The sequence below is a fragment of the Ochotona princeps genome, chromosome 6 (genome assembly GCF_030435755.1).
Source record: "Ochotona princeps isolate mOchPri1 chromosome 6, mOchPri1.hap1, whole genome shotgun sequence".
Taxonomy (NCBI): Eukaryota; Metazoa; Chordata; class Mammalia; order Lagomorpha; family Ochotonidae; genus Ochotona; species Ochotona princeps.
The window spans coordinates 28921989-28947960 of record NC_080837.1 but is presented as its reverse complement, the minus strand read 5'-3'; positions in this window follow the sequence as shown (position 1 = coordinate 28947960).

Below are 25972 nucleotides of genomic sequence, written 5' to 3'. Positions count from 1 at the left end.
GCCAAATGGAAGGCCAGACTGTGCCAGGCACTGGCCTAAAACCCAATGGGATGTATGAGAACTGGGTCTGGGAGGGGATCAGGGGGAGAAACTTGGGAAGCTCCCCTGGCGAGTCATAGCTCCCACTAGTGAACAGGTGGTCCGGACCTGGGGGTCGGACAGGCTGGGCAAAGTAGCTCCAACTGCTCATCAATGTATGAAAAGGCGATGGAACAGGCGCACTGGGAGTTCTGAGCAAACCTTAGCCCACAAGTAAAATTGGAAACCAGGATGGAGCACAGGACATGCCCAGCTAGGTTTTTGCAACAACTGGTCTGTGTGAGCCAGGAACGCTGAGCCACAGTGTCTAAGACAGGGGTCGCGAGAGGTGACGGGCTGTGCCAAGCTGAGTCAGAGCAACCACTGGCATGTGTGTGATCTATGGCTGGGAACAGGCCCGGTTGGGGGGCTAAGGGGACACCCTAGCTGGGTGGAGGTTCCCACCAAGGGGCGCATGAGCTGGAATGGGACTGCGCTCTGGTCAGGATACAGTTGTAGTCTCCCTTGGCACAAGTGTGGACTGGGACAAGACGCACCAGGCAGGGCCAGACTGCAACGCCTTCTAGTGTTCTGGAAGACCAGGGTAGATGTGGGACGGACTAGGCTAGGTCTCAACCCCAGCTGAGCCATGTATGAGCTCTATGTGAGTATGGACGAGCTGTGGCTGTGCTGAAACATTCAACAGCAAGAACCAGAATGGGTTGAAGGCCAGTTAGGAAAAGCCACTGTTCCTGCTAGGACAGGAGGTGAACTGAGTAGTGCTAGCTCATGGACCCCCTAGTATGTGCAAAATCTGGCATAGGGAGAGGTTCTGATGGAGGAGCCTGGGCAACTCCTCTGGCAGGACACAGACCCTGCAGGTAAGCACAAGAAGCATGGAGGCAAACAGTCCAGAAGAGGTCATGGAAAGTTACCCACTGGCATACATTTGGTATGGGTCGGGGGCAGACCAGGCTAAATCAGTTCACGTCATCCACTGGTGAATCTGACCACCAGAACAAAGTGTGGGTCGAGCCAGATTTGGTCACGACAAAACCAGTGCACAACATGAAATGCCAAGGTGAGGTTGTCTGTGCCAGATGTGACCGCAGCACCCAAACAGCACACGTGAGAACCAGGAAGGGAGGGGGCGGAGCCAGCAGGGGGAATATGGGGTGGTTCCCTTGCTGGACAGCTACTCCCACTGGAGAGCATGAGCTAAGATGGGGGCAGACCAGACTAAGCAGGGCTACAACACCTGTACGCCTCATGCGGACCAGATCAGGGAAAAGCCAGGCTGGGCCGATTGTTCCTACTGGTGCAATCTACAATCAGAGTGGGTGAGGGTTGTTTGGGCTTAGCCACAGCATCAGCTGGCAGAAGCTGGCACTGGGAGCTAATTCTGTCAAGTCAAATCACAGAACCACCTGAAGAGTACATAATCCGGGAGTGGGAGTGGCCTGGGAGGGAAATAGTGGGCTCCTCCCTCTTGGGTTACCACCCCCCACAGGAGGGCACAAAAACTAGGACAGGGGCTGGGGTGGTTAGACAGACACCCAACAACATCTGTGAAGGCTGGATGGCTGAGCTGGTTAGATGGAACAAGTTTTAATACCCATTGACATGTATGAGAGCAGAAGGGGATGTGGGACAGACTGGAATAGTCTGACATACATACTGGCAAACCAGGGTAGGGGACAGGCCTGGTGGGGTTATTGTGGGTCGCTCCGGCTGGGTTGCAGCTCCCACTGGTTTATGTGAGGGCCGAGTATGTGCTGGGCAGAACCAGGGTGGACTGCAAACACCCATTGGTTCCAGTGGAAGACAGGGATGGAAACAGAACCAACCCAGCAATTGCAACCACCAGCTGATCGGGGCAATGGACTGTGCCAGGCCCTGTGCTTGCTAGAACACACAAGAATCTGGTCTGTGAACACCTCAGACAAAGTTTCTTTGGGGATCTCCCCAATTGAGCTTCTGGACTCAGAACCCTAACCAAGAAAAGACAGAAGACAGAACAAGTCAATCAACCACCTCAGCTATATGTTGGCAATGAAAATACTGGGCAAACGGAGACTCTATGATGGACTATGTCAATCAGTGGATTCTCCAAAGACCTCATCGTGCTTGGAGTGGTGAGCGTGGCAGCGATTCAGAACTGTTGAACTATCAAAACCACTTGAGCAAGTATCTCAGAGCATGCCCCACATCTAGGACCTGGGGTGGGTGGGAAACTGGGTGGGGCTTCTCCCTTAAAATCCCCTTTTACATTATATATATATATATATATATATATATATATATATATATATATGATTTATTTATTTTTATTACAAAGTTAGATGTACAGAGGAGGAGAGACAGAGAGGAAAATCTTCCATCCGATGATTCACTCCCCAAGTGAGCTACAACGACCGGTACTGCGCCGATCCAAAGCCGGGGACCTCTTCTGGGTCTCCCATGCGGGTGCAGGGTCCCAAAGCTTTGGGCCGTCCTCGACTGCCTTCCCAGGCCACAAGCAGGGAGCTGGATGGGAAGCAGGGCCGCTGGGATTAGAACCGGCAACCATATGGGATCCTGGTGTATTGAAGGCAAGGACTTTAGCTGCTAGGCCAAGCCGCCGGGCCCTACATCAGATATATTAAGGAAACAGTAAGAAACTAATTGTCTTGCCCATCTTCTGTAGTGCTTGAACTTTTTACCCTAATTATGTCAAAATTGTCAAATAAATTAATTAATTAATTGAAAATTAAAATAAATAATAGTAAAGGAAGAATTTAATTTCCTATATATATTTATTTATTTGAAAGAGTTGCAGATGGAAACACATACAGAGAGAGAGTTACATGCAAGAAAGGCATCTTGCATCCTCTAGCTTACTTCCGAAATGACTACACCAGCCATAGGCTGAAGCGAGGAGCTTCTTTAGGTCTCCTATGTAGGTGGCAGGTGCCTAAACACTTGGACCATCATTTTCTGGTGCTTTTCACAGGTCATTAACAAGGCAATAGATCAGAGTGAAGTAGCTGGGATGCAAACGAGCGCCCATATGCGATGCTGGTGTTCCAGGCGGTAGCTTTGCCCACCATAGCACAAATGCCAGCCCCCTCTATGTATTTTTTAAAGGCTTATTTTCATTGGAAAGGTGGATTTACAGAGAGAAGGAGAGACAGATAGAGAGATCTATCCACTGGGTCATTTCCCAAATAGCTGCAATGGTGGAAGCTGAGCCAGTCTGAAGCCAGGAACCAGGAGCTTCCTCCAGGTCTCCCATGTGGATGCGGAGTCCTAAGGCATATGAACCATTCTCTGCTGCATTCCCAATCCACAGGCAGGGAGCTGGGTGGGAAGTGGAGTAGCGGGAATGCAAATTGGTGCCCATATGGGATCCCGATGCTTGCAGAAATTTGGACTAATGAAGTCATTGTGCCAGGACTCCCTCCCTGCTACAGGTTTTCAGTGAAGATTCAGAAAGATGCACAGACAATGAAAATTATAAAAAATTATGCTCATGCTTTTCTGGGCTGGGGTAATGTATATTAAGCCCCAAAGTACTCAAGTAAATATATAATTTCAATAATGATAGTTGCCTTAAATATTCTTTTCCTTGGTCCCATAACGTATTTTTTTTTGGTTTGTGCTTGTTACCTGAAAGAAAGATGTATTCTCAGCATCCCTTGCTGCTAAGTATGGCCATGCAATAAAATTCTAGCCAATGAGCCCAAATAATAGAACAATGAAAGTGTTGTGTACAGCTTTTTTTTATATACCCACCTTCCTACATACAAGGACACCGAGTCATCATCAAACCTCATATACACAATCATATATGCCAAACAGCACAGCTCAAAAACATGCACACACAAATGCAATACATGTACAACTAAGTGAACTTAGAAGTTTACTTACTTATTTTCATTTTATTTGAAAGACAGAGAGATACCACGCACAGAGAGAGGAACAGAGAGACAGGAGAGGAGATCTTTCATCTGTGGTTCACACTCCAAATAGTCACCACACCAGATCTGGGTAAGGCTGAAATCAGGAGCCTGCAACTCCATCCTGGTCTTCCACAAGGGTGACATGGGGACCAAAGTTAAGCCATCATCTAATGCCTCCCAAGATGTTCATTAGCAAGAGGCTGAATTGGAAGCAGAGTGGTCTGGACCTGACCAGGCACTCTGATATGGGATGTAGGTGTCCCAAGTGGGAACTTAATCACTACCCCCAAACACCTGCCTATAAATAAACTTTAAAAGAATCAGAGAAACTCTGGAATTTTTCTGTTTGTGAAACTAACTGCTTTTTAAGTCCATCTATATCTATCTGTAACGTAATAACTGTCTCCGATTTGTATTGCTATACCTGAAAGATTTAGTGCTCAAAGATGAGCAGCAGAACTATCCACAGACAAAACTTAGTCAAGGTTCTTTAGGTTAACATGTATTTAAGTTTCATGTGGTTAAATAATACAAGGCAGCACTATTAACCTAGAGTTAACAATAAATTCTTAGGTGGCTCCCATGAATCAAATTTAGGATTAAGTACTTGTAATGTGTCTTTATCTTTGCCTTCATCCTGAAAGTTAAGTAGGTATTCATGTCAGTAATTACCTACTTGTATTTTGTAGATGAGAGAAAAGGAGGCCCAGAAAAACTAAGTAGTTTGCTCAAGGGCACCACTGCAGGAAACAGTCTGGATTTGAACTTGGGACCTCCCCATGGTGATGGGATAACACAGCCTTAGCTTAGGCTTTCTCCAGATAACTCTAGGAAATCTACTTTTGGGAAACAGGTACACTTGTTCTCAGAAGTGTCGAGGGTGATAAGGCTTGTCACTGCTTTGAGTTCCATACACTGTGGCAAGAACATTAACTACATAAGCAATTATGTTCCAGCCTGAGCTGATGTTGGCAGCTTTAAAAAAATCTGGACTTTTTGCCTCCACTCTGGAAAGAATCCCCTAAATACCCATTAGCTTCTCTCAAAATACCATAGCAGTAGGTAGGGAAATCAGTGGATAGAATTTCTCAGCAAACTTTTCATTGAGGTTCTTCTGGATATCTAGAGAATTTTTTGAAAAACATTTATTTATTTTTATTGCAAAGTCAGATATGTAGAGAGAGGAGGAGAGCCAGAGAGGAAGAGCTTCTGTCTGATGAGTCACTCCCCAAGTGACTTCAATGGCCACTTAGCCAATCTGAAGCCAGGAGCCAGGAGCTTCCTTTGGGTCTCCCACGTGGGTGCAGGGTCTCAAGACTTTGGGCCGTCCTTGACTGCTTTCCCAGTCCACAAGCAGGGAGCTGAATGGGAAGCGGGGCTGCTGGGATACGAACTTGTGCCTATATGGGATCCCGGTGCATTCAAGTTGAGGACTTTAGCCACTGGGCCACCGTGCTGGGCCCATGGCAGAATTTTTAAGAATGGATCCTAGAATTTGTTTTTCTAGAAAGCTCCTTAATATAGCTGCATATTTAGAAACCATATTAGAAGGAGGCATATAGACACATTTTTATTTTTTATTATTTTTAATTAATTAATTACATTGTATTATGTGACACAGTTTCATAGGTACTTGGGTTCTCCCCACCCTTCCCCAAGCCCTCCCACCATGGTGGATTCCTCCACCTTGTTGCATAACCACAGTTCAAGTTCAGTTGAGATTCCCCCATTGCAAGCATATACCAAACATAGAGTCCAGCATCTTATTGTCCAGTCAAGTTCAACGGCTTCTTAGGTATACCCTCTCTGGTCTGAAGACAGAGCCAGCAGAATATCATCCCAGTCAATTAAAAGCTCCAACATACCATCAGCAAAAATTTACATCATTATGGAATTAATTGACATAGTAATGAGTAACCAATATGTTAAAAGTAAATGCGAGTTCTTAACCACCTTGTGTGACCACCTCATTGACATTTCAATTTTAGTTTATACACAACATATAACATACATAGCATAACATGTTGTACATAACATCATATCATCTTAAATTAAGGCAAACATGTGGTATTTAACCTTTTGGGATTGGTTCATTTCCCTTAGCATTATGTAGACACAAACATTTTATAGTTTGAGTTTTACAGCAAGTAAAGTCAATACACAAATGATAGGAAACAAACATAACTCAAATGGCAGGTAGTGGGTGTGCTGTTTTGGGTAGCTCTGATTGTCTTATATATAAACCTATTGCATGGTATGGCTTCACACAATAGAAATTAATTTCTCACTTATCTTGAGTCCAAGATAGCAAGCTGCTCTGTTCCAGGCAGGGTTTCAGGAACCCAGGGCGTTTCTGTCATTGACAGCTGACTTCCAAAGTTGATATAGAATGGAAGAATACAGAGGCTTACAAATGGGCAATTTTATGGGGTCAGCCCACTTCCTTAACATTCTTATATGTACCCAAGCACACAGGAAGCTGGGATATGTCATCTGGCTGCTCCTTGGAAGATGAGGAAAAGGTTATGTGAATTGTTATCCTGCCACTAACGCAAAGGATTTAAATTCTAGAAACATAACAACAAAAAGGCAAATAATCTGATTTAAATAGACAATTGATAAGGACATACTATACCAAGAAGCATAAATCAAAATGACTAATGAGCCTTAAATGAAGCTCAAGCTCACTGGTAGACAGGAAAATATAAAGAACAATGAGCTATCATTTTCCACTTGTCAAACTGACAGAAATTAAGGGGTGTTAATACCTACTACTGGTGAGAAGTAGAAGAGAATACACTCATGCACTGTGGGTAGAAATGGAGATCAGTGCCACACTTTCAAAAGCCATCTGGCATTAGTAATTAAAATGGAAAAACACACATCCTTTCAACCTAGCAATTCCATTCCAGGGAATCTCTTTCATAGAATAAGAGCAGTGCGTTTGGTATGTATGTCTTACGAAAGTTATTACATCACTACTGACATGATCATTACATCACTACCAACATGATCAAAAATAAGACATAAAGTTCCCCTCAAAGGGGAATAGTTTCACAAGCTGTAATTACCACTGCTAAGGAATATTCTACAGTTTTCAAGAAGGTGACTAAGAAGTATTCTCATGTGTATTATTAAGTGAGAAAATCAGGAATAAAATAAATGTATGTGATCCTTTTTTTTTTAAAATGGATAAACCAGGGATAGGCATTTGGCTAAGATGGCTGCAGTCCATATTAAAGTTCCTGGGTTGAATTCCTGATTCTGGCTCCTAAATGATTCAAATATCTGGGTCCTGCTGCCTATGTGGAAAACCTAGATTGGATTCCTGGTTCCTGGATCCAGTCCTGGGGCCCAAACTAGCTGCTGTGGGGAGTGACCTAGCAGATGAGAGCTCTTGTTTCTGTCCATTTTTCTTTTTCTCTGTGTATCTGGATGTCTGTTGACATCTTGAATAATTGTACTAATAATCAGAAATCAAGGGTTCCTCTCTATTTCTCTTTTAAACCTCTCCATCATCATGTTCAACATCATCATCAATCTGTGCCAATCTACATGTATGTATGTGATTGCTGAACATAGATCAGTTATTAATATCAATGAACTTGAAAAGAGAGGAATAAGAAGACAACCTCCCTTCCAGCAGTTTAAAGAGATAACAGTGAACAAAAGCAGCATATATAAGACTTCGTGAAAGTTACACATGCACATTTATTTATTAAAGATTTATTTTGTCTTATTAAAAAGGCAGATATACAGAGAGAAGGAGACAGAAAGATCTTCATCCGCTCGTTCACTCCCTAAGTGACCACAACAGATCTGAGCTTATCCAAAGCCAGGAGTCAGGAGCTTCCTCCAGGTCTCCCATGTGGATGCAGGATCCCATGTGGGCCATCCTCGACTGCTTTACCAGACCACAAGCAGGGAGCTGTTTGGGAAGTAGAGCTGCCAGGACATGAACCAGCGCCAATACGGGATCCCGGGGGATGCAAGGTAAGGATACATACACGCTGGGTACATACACACTTTTATATTCATACAGAAATGCATGAATTTTTGGTTGTTAATGTAGCAGTAATTGTCATCTCAATGTGAAACTTCAAATGATAATTTTTCCTTCCTTTTATCTTTAGATATTTTAAATTTGAAGATACATAAAATTTATATAAGTGGGGGGAACTAGGGAATATTTTATTGTGTAGCACAACACACTAATGCTGAGACTGCTGCACTGGCATCCCATATTAGTGCCAGTTCATGTCTCAGCTGCTCTACTTATTTTTAAAATTATTGTTTTATGATATATTTCCATAGGCTCTGGGATTTCTCATCCCCCTTCCCAAGTTCCTTTCCCCCCATTGATTTCCTGTCTAATATTACAATGGGTGGTCCTTTATGATCAGTTGTATTTTCATCATTCCACTATTGAAATGTTTGCTTGACATCGTAGGCATGGACAATGTCGGAGAGTGCAGCATTTTACTGTCAGGATATTTTCAACTGTTTCAGTGGGAGCCCATCTTTGTTCTGGCTGCAGAGAGATACTGTACTTTGTCTCCACATCTGGACATGTCAGTCTCTGCTGCACTTCTATTATACATCCCCTTAAATTCAGAGCCAGAAAACACAGTCCACAACAAGGAGAAAAACAGAAAATCCCATCAGCATTAAGTTAAACAACATGCTACAGAATTACCAATGTGTCACTAAGTGATGAAAAAAAAAATCAAAAATTGTTTTGCAGACATTGATGCTACTACATGACCCATGTGGCACTAAAGAAATAACAATAAAAACAAAAATATCATTGCCCATGAGATGTAGCAAAAACAGTGTTGAAAGGGACATTTACAGCCTCAGCTGCTTAGAAGCAATCAAAAAGTCTCTTACAGATGATCAATTAATGAATCACAAGGACTTACTGAAAAAGTTACAAATGACTGGGAAGTGCAAAAAGATAAGATTCACAGTAGAAATAATTAGATTTGACACCAAAAACTGCAAATTGAAACAACAAAGAGCCATTCCTTAAGAAGATGAGCAAAACAACTCCTCAGCCATATTAGCAACAAGTGTCACGAGGGGACAACTACTTAAAATTAGAGCTGAAAGAAATTGTTCCAGTGATTTGCTCTTTACATGGGTCATGACACGGTTGGCATGGGCAATAGTAGGGATTGTAGTTTTTTGTTGTCTAGGTATGTTTAGAAGTTTCTTTGGAAGTCTACCTTCATTCCTTAGTAGAAATGCATTCTTTTGAATTTCCTTGATTCCTGGTAGTTTGGTCTCCATTACATCCTTTGTTTATAGGGTTGCATGTGTGTGCTTATTTTCCTTTGTTTATTTTTATGTGTGTGTGTGTGTGTCTGTTTCTGGTGGAAGTTATCTCATATCAGAGTGAGCATAGGATATTTATCCTTTTGGGATAATGGTCTCCAGTTTGTCCTACTTGGATGCAAACAGTAGAATTTCATTCTTTTTAATAGCTGAGAAGTATTCCATAGAGTAGATGAACTACAATTTCTTTATCCAGTCCTCTTCCAATGGGCATCTAGGTTATTTCCACATTTTTGCAATTGTTAGTTATGCTGCCATGAATATAGGGGTGCAAGTTAGTCTCTCATGCATCAGATCCTTTGGATATATTCCCAGGAATGGGATTGCTGGGTCATATGGTAGGTGAATTTTCAATTGCCTGAGTATTCTCCATATCAGCTTCCATAGTGGCTGTACCAGCATGCAATCCCCCCAGCAGTGGAGTGGTGTTCCTTTTTCCACACATCCTTGTCAGCAGGTGCTGGTAGTTTTCTGTATGTGGGCCATTCTCACTGAAGTTAAGTGGAACCTCAGTGTTGTTTTTATTTGAGTTTCCCTTATTAATAGGGAACATTAGCATTTTTCATATGTCTGTTAGCCATTTGGATTTGTTCCTTTGAAAAGTGTCTGCTTGTTTCCTTCACCCATTTCTTGATTGGTTTGTTTGTTTTGTTGTTATGGTTATTCTGGAGTTCTTTGTATATTCTGGATATTAGCCCCCTGAATGTTGTGTAATGTTCAAAGATTTTCTCCAACTCTGTTGGTTGCTTTTTTACTTTGTTAATTGTTTCCTTTGCTGTGCAGAAGCTTCTTAGTTAGATGTAGTGCCATTTTTTAAATTTTGATCTTGACTGCGATTGATTTTGATGATTTTTCCAGGAAGTCTTTGTCTGCGTCTGCATATTGTAGAGTATTTTCTATGTTTTCTTCTAAAAGTTTGATGGTTTCTGGGTGTAGATTTGGATCCTTTTTCCATTTAGATATGATCTTTGTGTATGGTGAAAGGTGGGGCTCTTGTTTCTTTCTTCTGCAGGTTGCCATTCGATTTCCCAACAGCATTTGTTGAAGAGGCTTTCTTTCCTGGGTTGTTTTCTGTTTTTCTGTCAAAGATTAGATGGCTATACATGTGTGGGCACCCTTCTGATTTTTCTATTCTGCTCCATTGGTCTTCCTCTCTGTATCTGTACCAGAACTAGTTACTATTGCCCTATAATATATCCGAAGGTCTGGGATTATGATCCTTCCAGCTAAGTTTTATTCTTCAGGATAGTTTTGGCTATTCGTGGTCTCTTGTATTTCCAGATGAACTTTTGTATCATTTTTTTTCAAGCCCTGTGAAGAATGTTCTTGGTATTTTGATTGGAATCACATTGAATTTGTATATTACTTTTGGTAAAATGCACATTTTGAAGATGTTGACTCTGCCCATCCAGGATCATAGTACATTTCTTCACTTTTAATAGTCTTCTATTTCTTTTTCCAATGCTTTGTAATTTTCCTCATAGAGATCGTCCACATCTTTAGTATTTCAGTATATTCTGCATGCACTAAGGCTGTTGATTTCTGTTTGTTTATTTTGTACCCTGCCATTTAACCAAACTCTCATGTAAGTTCTAGCAGTCTCTTTATTGAGTCTTTTGTTTCTCCTATGTATAGAATCATGTCGTCTGCAAACAGAGGTTGCTTGACTTCCTCTTTTCCAATTTGAATTCTCTTGTTTTTCTTCTCTAATAGCTCTTATAAGTACTTCCAGTACTGTGTTAAATAGCAGTGGCGATAGTAGACATTCTTGTCTAGTTCCAGATCTTAGTGCGAAAACTTCCAGTCTTTCCTCATTCAGTATGATCCAGGCATTGGGTTTTTCATAAATTACTTTGATTATGTTGTGGAATTTTCCTGCTATGCCTATCCTGCTTGGCGTTTTTAGCATGAAGGAGTGTTGAATTTTATCAAATGCTTTCTCTCCATCTATTGAGACTATCATATGATTTTTTTTCTTCAGTTTCTTGATCTAGTATATCACATTTATAGATTTGCACATGTTAAACCATCCCTGCATGCCAGGGATAAATCCTACCTAGTCTGGGTAAATGATCTGTCTGATGTGTTTTTATATTCTGTTAGCTAGTAGTATTTTGCTGAAGATTTTAGTTTCTATATTCATCAAGGATATTTGTCTAAAGCTTTCTTTCTCTGTCGTGTCTCTGTCTGGTTTTGATATTAAGATGATGTTGGCCTCATAGAAAGAGTGTGGAAGGATTGCCTCCCTTTCTGTTCTTTTGAATAGTTTATGAAGAATTGGGGTCAATTCTACTTGGAATGCTTTGTAGAATTCAGCAGTGAAGCTGTCTGGGCCTGAACGTTTTGTTTGTTGGGAGGGCTTTAATTACTGACTTGATCTCTGCCTCAGTTATAGGTTTATTTAGATTTTCTGTTGCCTCATGACTTAGATTTGGTAGGTGGTATGAGTCCAGGAATCTATCTTTTTCTTGGAATCTTCTGATTTGTTGTCATATAGTTGCTTGTAGTAATTTCTGATCATTCTCTGTATGGCTGAGGTATCTGTTGTTGTGTTCCCTTTTTCATCTTTGATATTATTCATTCTTGTCTTCTCCCACTTTTTTTGCCAGTGGGCCAGTGGGGTGTTTATTCTGTTTATTTTGTCGAAGAACCAACTCTTTGGTTCATAGATTTTGTGTACTGTTCTTTTGATCTCTATTTGGTTTATTTCCTCTCTTAGTTTGATTATTTTTTTTCCTATTGTTCTTGGGATTATTTTGCTGCTGTTTTTTCAGCTCCTTCAGGTATATACTTAGCTTATTTATCTGGTACCTTTCTTGTTTCCTAATATAGGCACCAATTGTAATAAATTTACGTCTTAACACTGTCTTGGCAGCATTCCAAAGGTTTTGGTATGTTGTGTTTGAGTTTTTATTAGTTTCAAGGAATTTTAAAATTTCTTCTCTAACCTATTGTTCGTTCAGTAGCATATTGTTCAGCTTCCAAGAATTTACAAATTTCCACGGGTATTTTGATTTTTGATTCTAGTTTCACTTTGTGGTGATCTGAGAAGATGCATGGTATGATTTCAACTTTTTTAAGGTTGATGAGGCTTGTTTTGTGACCTGTCATGTGGTTCATCCTGGAGATGATTCCTTATACAGGTGAAAAAAAATGTATATTCAGTGTCATTGGGATGAAAGGTTCTGTATGAATCTGTTAAATTCATTTGTTCTGTTGTCTGTGTGAGATCTGTTGCTTCTTTGCTGAATTTCTGTTTCATCAATCTGTCTATTGATGTTAATGGAGTGTTGATGTCCCCACTACTATTGTATTGGCATTTATCTCTCCCATTATGTATGTCAATAATTGTTTCATATAGCTAGGTGCTCTTGTATTTGGTGTGTATACATTTGTTATTGTTATTTCTTCTTGATGGATGGCTCCCTTAATTATTATGTAGTGCTCCTCTTTATCGCTTGATGTTTTTCATGGTGAAGTCTATATCATCTGAGAGTAGAATGGCTTACACCAGCTCTTTTTTCTAATTCATTGGCATGAAATATGCTTTTCCATCTTTTCACTCCCAGCTTTCTTGTATCTCTGTTGATTAGATGTGACTCTTATAGGTAACAGATAGATGAGTCTTGCTTTTTGATCCGTTTTTTTTTTTTTTGTTAATCTACATGTCTTTTGATTGATGAGTTTAGGCCATTTGTGTTCAGTGTTAATATTGATAGGTTGTGATTTAGTCCTGTGTGTGTGTGTGTGTGTGTGTGTGTGTGTGTTGGGGTCTCTGTTTAACTTCGGTTTCTTTTCTGAGCTTTAATGAAAAGATCTTCCCCTTTGCCACTGTTGACTATGATTAACTTCTCCTCTTTCTGACTTTGGCTCATTTCTGAGCAGCATTTCTAGGGCTGGCTTAATGTTGGCATATTCTAATTTCTCTTTACTGTGGATATATTTTATTTCATTTTCAAATACAAATGAGAGTTTTGTTGGATATATTATCCTGGGTTGACAGTTTTTCTGTTTTATTATCTAAAAAATGTTACTTCATTCTCTTCTTGATGGGTCTCTTCTGAGAAGTCAGCAGTTATTTTTATTGGTTTTCTCCTATATGTTATCTGATTCTTTTTTCATGCTTGCTTCAGTATTTATGCTCAGTTGAGGGGAGCTTGACAATGATGTGTCTAGGTAAGGGTCTGTTTGGATCAAATCTGTTTGGGGTTCTCTATCCTTCCTGTATTTGGCTTCCCTTTATATTCCCAATGTTTGGGAAGTTCTCTTTCATAATTTCATTGAATACCTCCTGCAATCCTGTCTCTTTTTCCATGCCTTCAGGAATTCCTGTAATTCTGATATTTGATTTTTTAATGGTGTCATTCATTTCTTGGATTAATTTCTTGGCTTTATTCAGATTCTCTTCATTGTGGTTATGTAATTGTGTGTTCTTGAATTATTTAAGTTCCTTGAATTTTTACTATCATTTCTCATTGATTCTGAAGAGTTTTATGATGATTATTTTTGTATTCCCTGTCTGAGAGATCCATAATATCTTCATCCTGCAGCTCTAAGATTGATGTTTTGTTCATTTTTGAGAGAAGTGCTGGTTTCCTCATTCATGTTGTGTACTGTTTTTCTGTTGCCCCTGCACATGGCCTTTTGAATCTGTGGGATTTCTTATTCCTATTGGTAATGTGCATTTCCTTGTGGACCTTCAGTCTCAGGGTGTTTTGCTGGAGTTTTTTGGTGTGCTTGTCTGAGGTCGGGGAAGCTGAGGCACAGGGACACCCACTGTACACCTGCTTGGGGAGGGTTTCTCTCTCTGATCCACCTTTTTCAAGTGGCAGATGGGGCGCATGGATCAAGGCAAGCATCAGATTGGGTGAACACACGCTGATAGCCATGGCTTTGTGTGACTGGAGATCTGCACTCTGCTGTTACTTGGTATCTGGGGTCCAGACTGCCCCCCAGGGATTCTGCGTCTCACTCTTGGGTGGTCCTGATATCTCTCCAGGGGGTTCAGGGCACAGACCTTTTGGGTATGGGCAGGCTCAGTTGTTGCTCTATGTGTCCCTCTCTGAGATGGTCCATTCCCCAGCTGCTTCCTCCCCAATGGCTGTTCCACAATGGCATGCCCTCCTTGGTCAGGGGGCCACCTGAGCAGGTACCTATGTGTTTCTCCTCAAGTTTGCCTTCCTTTACCACTGTTTTGTTCTTTGGATTCCTTTGCTTCCCACTGTCTCTTTGGGGAGACTCCTGCAGGGAGTCTTCCTGTACTGGTTTGAAACTCACCAGCCATTTGTCTGCAGCCTGGAGTGCTTTCCCATAGTTTTCCCGTGCTCATCCTCCTGGGCTGCTGGCTGTAATCCTGAACATTTTCAACAGCTCTTCCTCACCTGTGTGGCACCCAGCTCCCTCAGCGAACTCCAGGGAACCTCAGTTCCCTTCTGGCAGCTGTCCTCTTTCAGCTGTCTGCTCCACCAAATCCTGTCCCAAAGTTCTCTGCACTCTCAGCTACACCTGCCTCCCACTATCGGTCATCTTGTCATCTCCCGCTCCATTTCTTCATTCAGCTTCCTATTAATGACCTGGGTAAGCAGTGGAGGCATCCACATGGGAGACCCAAAGGAAGGTCCCATCTCCCAACTTTGGATGAGCCCAGTTGTGGCTGTTGCAACCAACTGGGGAGTAAAAATCTTTCTGTCTCTTTCTTTTTTGGATCTGCATTTCCAATAAGAATAAATAAATCTGTCTTATTTGTTTGCTTAAGATTCTTTCCCTTCTAAAAAAGGAAAATCAAGGTTTTCCCTGATCCTGCATTTCCACATGGAAGCCACTGGATGATGCTAAAGTGCAGCTTCCACCTTCAAAGATGGAGCTTTGTGAGCTTTGTTAAACCACCTCCTTCTGTTGCCTGCGTGCCTAGCCTGGTGCCCTCACTTATGTCTTCTGCTGTTTGATATTCTTGACATAACTTCCTTTTTATTAAAAAATATTTACATCACTTCTCGGCCTTTTGGCTAAGATCAAGTGTAAAAAATATTTTTTGTATTTTAAAGAGAATTAAAGAGAAATAGGGAGAGATGGTGTGGGAGGACAGTGGGGGGGTGTGTGGGAGAGAATATGATAATGTGAATCTTTTAAAAATTTTTATGATTGATAATATGAATCTTTCATCCACTGATTCACTTCCTAAATGACCACAGTAGCCAGAGTTGGGCCAGGCCAAAGTAGGAACCTGGAATTCTACTCGATCCAGATATCATTTACTGCTTTCCCAGGCCCATTAGCAGGAAACTGGGTTGGAAGTGAAGCAGCTGGAACTTGAACCAGTGCTCATATGAGATAGGGTGCTCCAGGCAGCAGCTTAACCTGCTGCCCCACAATGCTGATTCCTAAACTTCCTTTTCTGTATTTGCAAATGTGTACTGTTGTGGACCTCTCCCACATCCTGTGTTAACTAGTGAATTGAGTTAATTCAAACTATATCCAAAGCCAGAATGTTGACATTGTGAAGGTCACTTGATACCACATTGTATCAGAGACCAGAAAGTTTCAGAGCTGGGAGGGATTTGGGTGGTCATGTAGTTTCTCCATGAAGAAATAGAAACCCAGAGTAATAAAGCCAGGGGGAACTCTTGAGTTGCCTGATGCCTATGTTGTCACGCTAATAAAAGTGTATTATTATTATTATTCTAGAAAAAGAAAAGTAGCAGTTTGTGGTATAGGTTTGGGAAATTACTGTCATGTGATAGTAATCTACATCCAGACAACTTCACACTGACAGTGGAGTCATTAAAAGAAAATTATTGAAAAGCATTAGCCATGAATTATGGTTTGCAAGCCCATAAGCACAGATGGCCACTGGAAAGCTGAAATAAAATTGGAAAAGATTAAAACTCATTTTGTTTTCCAGCTCATGATAATAAAAATTCATACAGCAGATGAGTGCTCAAGTTCAGTATCCGCCCCCTTATTATTGAACAAAAGCAGAACACAACAAAAATAGAAATGAATGCAGAAATCTGCTCTGGTTTCTTCTTCTGTATACCAATGTTTTTGTTGGTGAAATCACATTATAGAGTGTCTGTTACAATGGCTTATCTGTAGAGTCCCCAGAGTGACTATTAAGCATGTAAAGGAATGGTTGTAACGCAGGATGGTGTAAGAGCCACATCTCTTTGGGTTGCTGTACCCTCAAATTGGTGATGGAAAGAATAATTGAGCATGAAATCAACTGGAACATGAACAAGAGGAGAAGGCATTGTTTCCAAACTTTTTGGGTTCAAATCCCAGCTTGTCAACAACTAGCAAGTCTGACTGCTAGAAACAGAGATGATGACACTGGTCTCTGCTTTGCAGGTTATTTTGAGGACTCAGACACTCAGTCTCAGGATCTGGCTTGTGGCAGGTGACACAGATTCTTGTCTTTTTTTTCTTTCTTTCTTTCTTTAGTATTTATTTATTTGCAAGGCAGAGTTAGAGATAGGGAGAGGCAGAAACAGGGAAAAAAGGTCTTACATCCTCTGGCTCACTCCCCAAATGGCCAAACATCAGGGGTAGACCAGGCAGAAGCCAGGAGCAGAGCTTCTTTCAGGTCTCGCACATGGGTGCAGGAGCACAAGCATTTGGGCTATTTTATGCTGCTTTCCCAGGTACATTAACAGAGAGCTGAATCAGAAGTGCAGCAACAGGGACTTGAACCAGTACTTGTATGGAATGCCAACACTGCAGGCAGTGGCTTAATGTGCTACAGCACAGCACAGCACTGGTCCCATACTCTTCAAGAGCAAACTTGAAGTAGATTCCTCTTTCAACTTGGCTTCGACCTTTAGCTTCCAAGCCTATCTGTTCTTGCCAAATCTAGCTTTAGACTTGGGTCACTTAGAGATAATCCCCCATCCATGATATCTGATCACCCTGACTTGCCTTCAGCAAAAAATTTGTTCAGTTTAGCAAGAGTTCTTGCTACCTTTGATGTCTCAGTAATTTTATGTATCCACTGACCTCCACCCAACTCTGCTCCTGGGCTGTAAATTCTCATTTGTCATTGTATTTGGAGTTCAGATTGATCTCTTTCTCCCATTGCAACACTCCTTTCATGGTGATCAGGAATAAACGGTTTCTTATCCATTAAGTAAATTAGAATAATTTTCCCTTAACTCAAGAAAACAGAATGTTGCTGAGAATGACTTGGTAAGTTTGGAAAAATTACCATGGACCCAATGGGGTTTTGTTTTTGATGAGATGAGAATGTGGCAGAAAGCAGGTGTGAGAAACTGGAGCTGGCTGGCTGAGGCAACCTGGTGGCATCACTGAGGCCAAGTCTCACCCCCAGCTTTGCAGACTTATTTATTTATTTATTTTTGGTCTTGCAGATTTAGAAGTAGAATTAACCAAAGCAAACCAGAGTCAAGCAATTGCTAGAGTAGAGTGAAGTTCAAATTTCACAAAGACTTCTTTTGCATAGACGCCCATGTTCCTATTTTTCTTGTTTTATGGGACTCTAATTAAGTCGTTTAATCCCTAACTCTCTGTTTCTCCATCTGTCAATTAGAGATAAGAAAGTCTTTCTTTCAGATGTTCTGGGAATCATAGATAAAGTGCTGTAAGTCCAGGATTGCTAAGCAACCAATGAATAGCCACTGTGCACTAGGCCCTGGACAACTAAATGTAATCATCAAGCTCTAAGGGCCAGACATATATGTGAGGATGTGAATTCAGAGAGTGTACAATACTTCCAGGCACCAAAAGACTGACAGCTATACTGAGGCTCCTGCTTTGTCCTCATATGCCCCCAACTGACAAGCTCCTACTTTAGAATAACTGGGGTATGTTCTCCACCATCTCATAGAGATCCATAACTGAGTGAGCATCAGTTGTCCAATGTAACACACTTGTTCAGTGCATTTTATTCCTTTCTTATCTTTCTCATCTTGTTTTCTATGCCTGTCCACATTGCAGGGACCATCTCATGAATAAACTATTTTCACTGGAGTCTTTACTGCAGGACCTGCTTCAGCTTGACATAAAGACAGCTATTTTTTTAAAAAATTGGTTTTCATGTTGGTGCTCTTTTAAAATTTTTATTTTTATTACAAAGGCAGATATACAGAGAGAAGGAGAGAGAGAGAGAGAGAGAGAGAGAGAGAAATCTTGCATCTGCTGGTTCACTCTTCAAGAGGCTGTAACCACTGGAGATGAGCCATTCTAAAGACAGGATCCAGGAGCTTCTTCTGGGTTTCCCATGTGGGCACAGAGTTCCCAAGGCTTTGGGCCATCCTCTACTGCTTTCTCAGGCCACAAGCAGTGAGCTGGAAGGGAAGTGCAACAGCTAGGATATGAACCCGGTGCCCATATGGGATCCTGAAAGATGCAAGGCAAGGATTTAACCACTAAGCTACCACCTGGGCCCCAAGACAGCTAATTCTACAGTTGTTCCTTGGTGTGGTGGAACATCTGGAGTGAATCTGAAAGGTACAACTGGACATTTCCTGTAGTGTGATGGTTTCCCAACTCATTTAAGTGGATAAAGAGTCTCATTCGGGCAGTCATAGGTGTGCCATCTCCAGGATGTGGATGGTTCAGTGTTCGATTGATGTGTGGTCAATCTTCTGTGTTGCATGGAGCTTCATTTTCAGCACTTTCCCCTTCATCCTGTGATTCTGGAGTTTCCTTCAAAGGTTTATAGCCTTTGCATAAGTGAGCACATATTTTCTGAATTTATAGGCAGATAAGCAGAAGATTCGGATCTTAGCGACTTGTGAATCAAGGGGAAGCAACTAAGGAATTCTTTGATGGGAAGGACCTGGGGAAATCTGAGAACTGTTAAGAAGAGCAACAAAAGCCTGTGGGTGGAACCTGGATCTTTGCTCCCTTGAGTGAGTGTGGAGATGAGAGCAGTGGAGAGCTGAGGAACGAAAGGGAATTTCGGGTGTTAAACTCAGGAAGTGTTCAAAATCTTTACATGCATTCTCTTGTTTCATTTTTGTTCTCTGTAGGAAGGTGTGATTATCTGATTTCACAGATGAGGGCAGGATAGCTAGGTGACTGCCCTGAGCCTACTGGCTGGCAGGTATTGGAGCTGGAGTTGGAGACTAGTGTGACTTGTGTGGATCAGTCATCCGAAGGCTGCATGGGAGCATGCACAGCTCCAAGAAGAGTGAAAGATACAGGATCAAAGGAAGGAAAGTGATCTCACATTTGAGGTAACCCAGGGTCACGCGTAGTGGTCTTGGAGGAGTAGGAATGGGGTACAGGGCGGCTGGGAATCTGACTTCATTGAGCTGATATATTGGGCTGAACCTTCACTAGACTCTGGGCAATGCAAGAGGGGAATGATTGTATGTGTGTGTGTGTGTGTGTGTGTGTGTGTGTGTGTGTATGAACAGTAGAAAGAGCCAGAGGATACATTTTCTGTAATATCCTATATTCCAGGTCAGGCTAGCACTGTACAGGGCATGCTTTGGCCCCAGGCCCTCTCAGCAGTGGAGTGGCAAAGCATCTGAGCTGGAGGTGCTGTCCAATCTGAGCTCTTTAATTTGCAGATGAAAATTAGGTCTAGAGGGACGAAAATGATTTGCTTAAAATCATGAAAAAGCAGTCAGATCAGAAACTGGGTGTATTGACTTGGCCATATATCCAGTAATTCAACACTGAGCATCTATGTAGTGCCAGTAATGGACTGGGCCATAGACTCCATAGAAGCTCATATTGTAGGGAGGGTGGCCTGTTTTCTCCATTGGTACACAAGATTTCATTTCTTCTTTGCTCTTTTCCTAGCATGCCTCTGAGAAATTTTTACTGTCTGGACCCTGTTGGGGTGGGGGAGGAATCAAGGAGGTCCGTTTACATGGTGGTCATAATGAGGTATCCTCCCCTGTCCCTAGGCTTCCCCGTTGGCTGTTCCCAGCCATGCTCCCTGCCTATCCACCTCTGTCGGCTCTTACTCACCTTCCCAGCTGCCTGTCCCAAAACTTCTTCCCTTCCACAACCAGGCTTCTAGCATTTCTCATTCACAGCAGGAACCTCCATTGTCCTTGTTCTGCCAGCTCACTTTTCGGTCATTTCCAGTCTGAGGCTTTCCAAAGATCAAGAAGCATATCAAAGGTCACATGGCAATTTCAATGTGAACTCAGGATTCACATATCCTATAGATACATCCCTTAGTTTGAGTTGTTAAAATAAACTAAAGTGCTTGTGTTTCTTTCCCACTTATCTTGACCAAAAAGACAGAGACATACCACTACTAGCTTGCCTTTCCAGACTTTGGTTTTTGTCCACCAGGGAAAGTTAAGTTGAAATTTCAACTCTATTCCTCAGCAGTGCTGTGACTTGGGGGACGTAGCCTAGAGAGCATCTGTGGGCCTCAGTTCCCCTTCTTCAGAGCTGGAAGCTATTCCTGCTGTACTTATTTGCTTGGTTTGCATGTGAAAATGCATGATAACTATTGAATAAAATGTCAGTTCTCCACCCTTAGACTGTACCCAGAGTGTTTCTTCTCAGAGAGGTGCATCCTGTCTTTTTTTTCCTGTTTGAGATGATTGTCATTCACCCTTTATGCTGGAGACAGAGATTGGCTCTGAGAAGCCAGATTTGGTTCACCCTTGTCAGGATGGGGACTCTGCAGCAACTGGATCACCCCAAGAAGAAGCCAACATGTCCCTCTTCCTTTGCTGGACTGGCTGGTGGTCTCTGAAGGGGATCCTCAGCCTGATCTAGAGGAGAGGATGTTTGTGACCCCTCTACATACTACTGTCTCTTAGTGCAAAGGGAAGCCAAGCACTAAGCAATGTCATGGGAACCATAGAACCACTAGGTGCAGGTCAGAGCTCAGCTCTGCATGTGGTGTGTGCCACACACATTTCCTCTCAGTTCTCCAAGAAACCTGAGAGGTGGAAGACAGGAAAAAAGAGAACAGGAAGGACTTACATCCAGCCTGGGGACCAGAAGGCCTCAGGGTTATGGAGATGGGGCTGAATAATTTGTATTTTGATTCTGCAGTACCCATAAAAGTTGCTCCCAACGGGCTGTCAGCTGCCTCCTGTGGGCAACAGTGTAGTGTTGTGGGACCTGGGGATCAGCCTGACTCTAGAGCCATGAATCAATCTTTCCCTGGTCTATGCAGCTGTCCATGTCCCTGTCTGATCTCAGAACATAGATATGCAGGGGGCTGTGGGCAGAAGCTCATGTGTAGAGCTAGCACAGGGCAGCTGGGTGGGCTTGGTAATGTGTGTCACCAGTCATGGAAGCTGCCTGCAGAGAGGTCTAGAGCCAGCATCGTAGACCTTCCATGGAGGCCTGGAAGTCCTCCTGCTTATCCAGGCAGGTTGCCTGGATTTGCCTGTCTTGTCTCCCCACCCGTGTCCCAGTACCCATTGCTCTCAGCAACAACTTTCCTCATTCTCCTGCAGGAACCATTCTCCTGCCCGTTTTGTCCATCTGTGAAAATGCACTTATAGAACCACCTCAACCCAATCATTGTGGTTAACTGTGGCTTTGCGTGCTGTTACTAAGTCCATATGCTACATATCCACATGGCTGTTTGATGGGTCTCTGGAAACGACGGCATTCTGTAATTGGGATGCAAGGACAGTATTGAGGTAGGCTGCCCCTTGCTTTTCACTGTGGAGCAACAAGATCTGAACTCCTCTAGACTCTGGCACTAACTCAAGCCCTGATTTCATGAGGATATCAGACTTCAGACCAATGAATAAGAGAACTCCAATGGATACCCCTGAAAGCACTTTCCATTTCACTGGAATGCTTATCTCTTAGTAACCTCAGGGTTCAGTAGAGTATCTGATGTAAGAGCTTAAAAACTACATGCTGAGCAGAAGAGGTTTGGAGGCTTGTGGAATGCTATTATCTGTGTGTTCTATAGTGTGGGAGAGCATTCTGTCTTTCCCAGTTAGTAGTTAAGATGCTGGCCAGGTGACTGAAGAGAGCTTTTGTCAGCTTGGGAGTTGGTCTATGTCAGATCTACTTTGCTGTCTGTTTGTGGTACCTGTTGTGTATGACTTAATCTAACCACTTTCAGGAGCCCAGAACAGTAGCCACAGATGATCCAACTTGCAAATGCAGGAAAGTATGCTATCATCTGTGGTTCTCAGGCTCTCTGGATTCTGGCAGAGGAGTCTGGGCATATCACAGGCACACTGTCCAGGCCGCTGCACCTGCCCCTCCTGTGAGAGACCTCAGCCAGAATGGGGCTCACAGAGCCTTATGGGAATCTGGAAGATCTGTGGGTGTATCCCTGGTGATCTGACATAGTTCCCGAGAAGGGAACATTAGTTATTGAGGGAACCTTATGTCTACTGCAGTCCCCCAGGAGGCAGGGAAAAGAAGGACGGCAAGCAGGAGCTTGTCCCACTCTGCCTGGGAAACTTCTTTTTCTTTTCAGAAGAGGCAGACTGTCAGTCTCATCAGGGCTGCACAAGAAGACTGCTGCAAAGACCCTGGTGCTCAGCATGAAGTGACAGGCTGGCAGATGGGCATTCAGTCTCGGAGGCCGTCAGACCTGTAAGGGACTCTGAGAGAGTCTGCTCTGGCCTCCTCACTCAAGAAGTGCGCTGCTTAATTTCTAAGCAGTTGGGAATTTTCTTGTAAGCAAAGCAGATTTATAAAGATATAATTCACATTCCCTACAATGTATCAATCTAAAACATACATTGTGATGGTTTGATATATTTAATTAATCTTTCAGTGGTAGTAAAATATTTGCAACAAAATATTCCTTTTTCACCTTTTGAAACTATAGATGAAATAGCATTAATTAGGTTCACACTGATATGACCATCACCACTGTCTATTTCGTTATGTCTGTGTTTATAAAGTGCTGGTTGAGCACCCCTAATCCAGTATTCAAAAATCTGAACTGCTCTGAAATCCAAAATTTTTTAACTACCAATGTGATACTCAAAAGTTTCTGATTTTACACTATTGTGGATTTTGGGAGTATGGATGTTCAGCTGGTAAAATCTATGCAAATATTCTAAGTGCTAAAAAAAACTCTGAAATCTAAAACACTTATGATCCCAAGCAAGTCACACTGTGTACTGTTTTCTTTGACCTTTCTATTGAATAAGGTTAAATGTCTTTTACAAGCAGGATTTAGTAGGGCTTTATGAAAATTTAGTAGGATTTAGTAGGGCTTTATGAAAATATGTCTTTTGATTGACATATTAATACCATTTACATTAACTATAATTACTAATATGTTGAATTTAATTTTGGTATCTTTTATTCCACCCTTTTAAAAAATTCCTCTTCTCTCCTGCCTTCTTTTGGATAAATCAAGATTTTTGTTTTTAACATTTTTAGATGTTTAGATGTTCTTGAAGTGAAATTCATAGAATATAAAATTAGTCATTTGAAGTGAACAACCCAATGGCATTTAGAGCCTTCACAAAGTTGCACAACCAATACTTTTGTCTGATTCAAACATTTTCATCACTGTACAAGGAAATCCAGACCCATTAAGCAGTTGTTTCTTATCTATGCCTTTCTTCTGCCCTTAGTTACCAAGTGTCTTCATCTTGTCTCCATGGATTGGGGATAAATTAAGTACTTTTAGAATTTCATTTCCTCCTGCGTTAGCTGGTTAGTTACACATTTTACTCATCCTTTAGTAGCCTCAGCAATTATAGCACACATCAGTGATTTAATAAATTTGTACTTTTATAATTTCCAAGGCAAAGAAAGTGTTTAAATAATATTCCAATCTTGACCCCTCAACCCTGTGCAGCTTCCAAAAACTGAACTCTCTAGTCTCAAAGACACTATTTTTTGCTTAACATTTTGACTCCTCACCTTGAACTGCTTATGAATCAGCAAATGCATTTTTGGGGTCCCCTTCTCTCTGAGATCCCATACCTTCAAGTGTTGGCTGCTATGGCATCTCTCTAATATTTTAAAGCATTTTTTGGTTGACCTTTTGTTTCTTACACAGCTTTTGAAGATGTTCTCAGTAGGAGGGTTGGCTTTTCAGCAAGCTCCTCTGCTATTATCAAAGTAGAAATGTGACTCCCTCGTTTTACAGCAAGGAAACAGGAGTCTGGAGAGAAGAGACTTGTTTAGTTTTGTGCTGCTAATTAAGATGGAGCTGACATTAGAACTCAGGTCTCCTGATACCCATTCCAGTGCTGTCCAGCACACAAGCTGAATGTCAAGGTGAGAGTAGGCTGTAAAATACTCATCCAAACCCTTGGTATTTCCTTAAAAAGAGGTTTCCTGGGGACTTGCTCTATTCTGAGAACTGGGCAAATAAAGTCTTTCCCTAGTTTTATTGTGATTTTCTTTGCATTTGTCCTACTTTAGTCCCTACAACTTCTTGAATCTATGGTTTAAGGTTTAATTAATTTCTTTTGTTTTATTATTATATTTTTGACAATCTTTACATAGTTAATTAGGGTAAAAAGGTTCAAGGGCTATAGGGAAGTGGGTAAGACTATTATTTCTATATTGTTTCCTTCATGTATCTGAGGTAAAGGGGGATATTGAGGGAGAAGCCCCACCCAGTTTCCCACCCACCCCAAGTCCTGGATGTGGGGCATGCTCTGAGATATTTGCTCATGTGGTTTTGATAGTTCACCAGTTATGAATCGCTGCCAATCTCCGAGCACGATGAGGTCGTTGAAGAATCCACTGATTGACACAGTCCATCATAGAGTCTCCGTTTGCCCAGTATTTTGCTGCCAACATATAGCCGAGGTTGTTGATTGACTTGTTCTGTCCTCTGTCTTTTCTTGGCTAGGGTTCTTAGTCTGGCATTTTGATTGGGGAGATCCCCAAAGAAACTTTAAGGTATTCCCAGACCAGATTCTTGTGTGTTCTAGCAAGCACAGGGCCCGGCACAGTCTATCACCCCAATCAGCTGGTGGTTTCAATTGCTGGGTTGGTTTTGTTTTCAGTCCCGACTTCCACTGGAACCAATGGGTGTTTGCAGTCCAGCCTGGTTCTGCCCAGCACATACTCGGCCCTCACATAAACCTGTGGGAGCTGCAGCCTAGTCTGAGCGACCCACAATAACCCCCACCAGGCCCGTCTCCTACCCTGGTTTGCCAGTATGTGTAGCAAACTAGTCCAGTCTGTCCCACATCCCATTTGGCTCTCATACATGTCGATGGATATTAAAGCTTAGTTCCATCTAACCAGCTCAACTCTCCAGCCCTCACGGATGATGTTGAGTGCCTCTCTGTCTAGCCACCCCAGCCCCCCGTCTAAGTTTTCATGCCCTCCTGTGGGGGGTGGTAACCCAAGCCCACTATTTCCCTCCCAGGTCTCTCTCAGTCCCGGATTATGCACTCTCCAGGTGGTTCTGTGGTTTAACTTGACAGAATTAGCTCCCAGTGCCAGCTTCTGCCAGTTGATGCTGTGGCTAAGCCCAAACAACCCTCACCCACTCTAATTTATGCTTGCACCAGTAGGAATAATCAGCCCAGCCTGGCTTTTCCCTGATTTAGTCCACATGAGACGTACAGGTGTTGTAGCCCTGCTTAGTCTGGTCTGCCCCCATCCCAGCCCAAGCTCCCCAGTGGGAGTAACTGTCCAGCAAGGGAAGCACCCCTTATTCCCCCTGCTGGCTCTGCCCCCTCCCTTCCTGGTTCTCACGCGTGCTGTTTGGGTGCTGCGGTCACATCCGGTACAGGCAAGGTTTAATTAATTTCAAAAAAGAAATATCTGTCATTTTG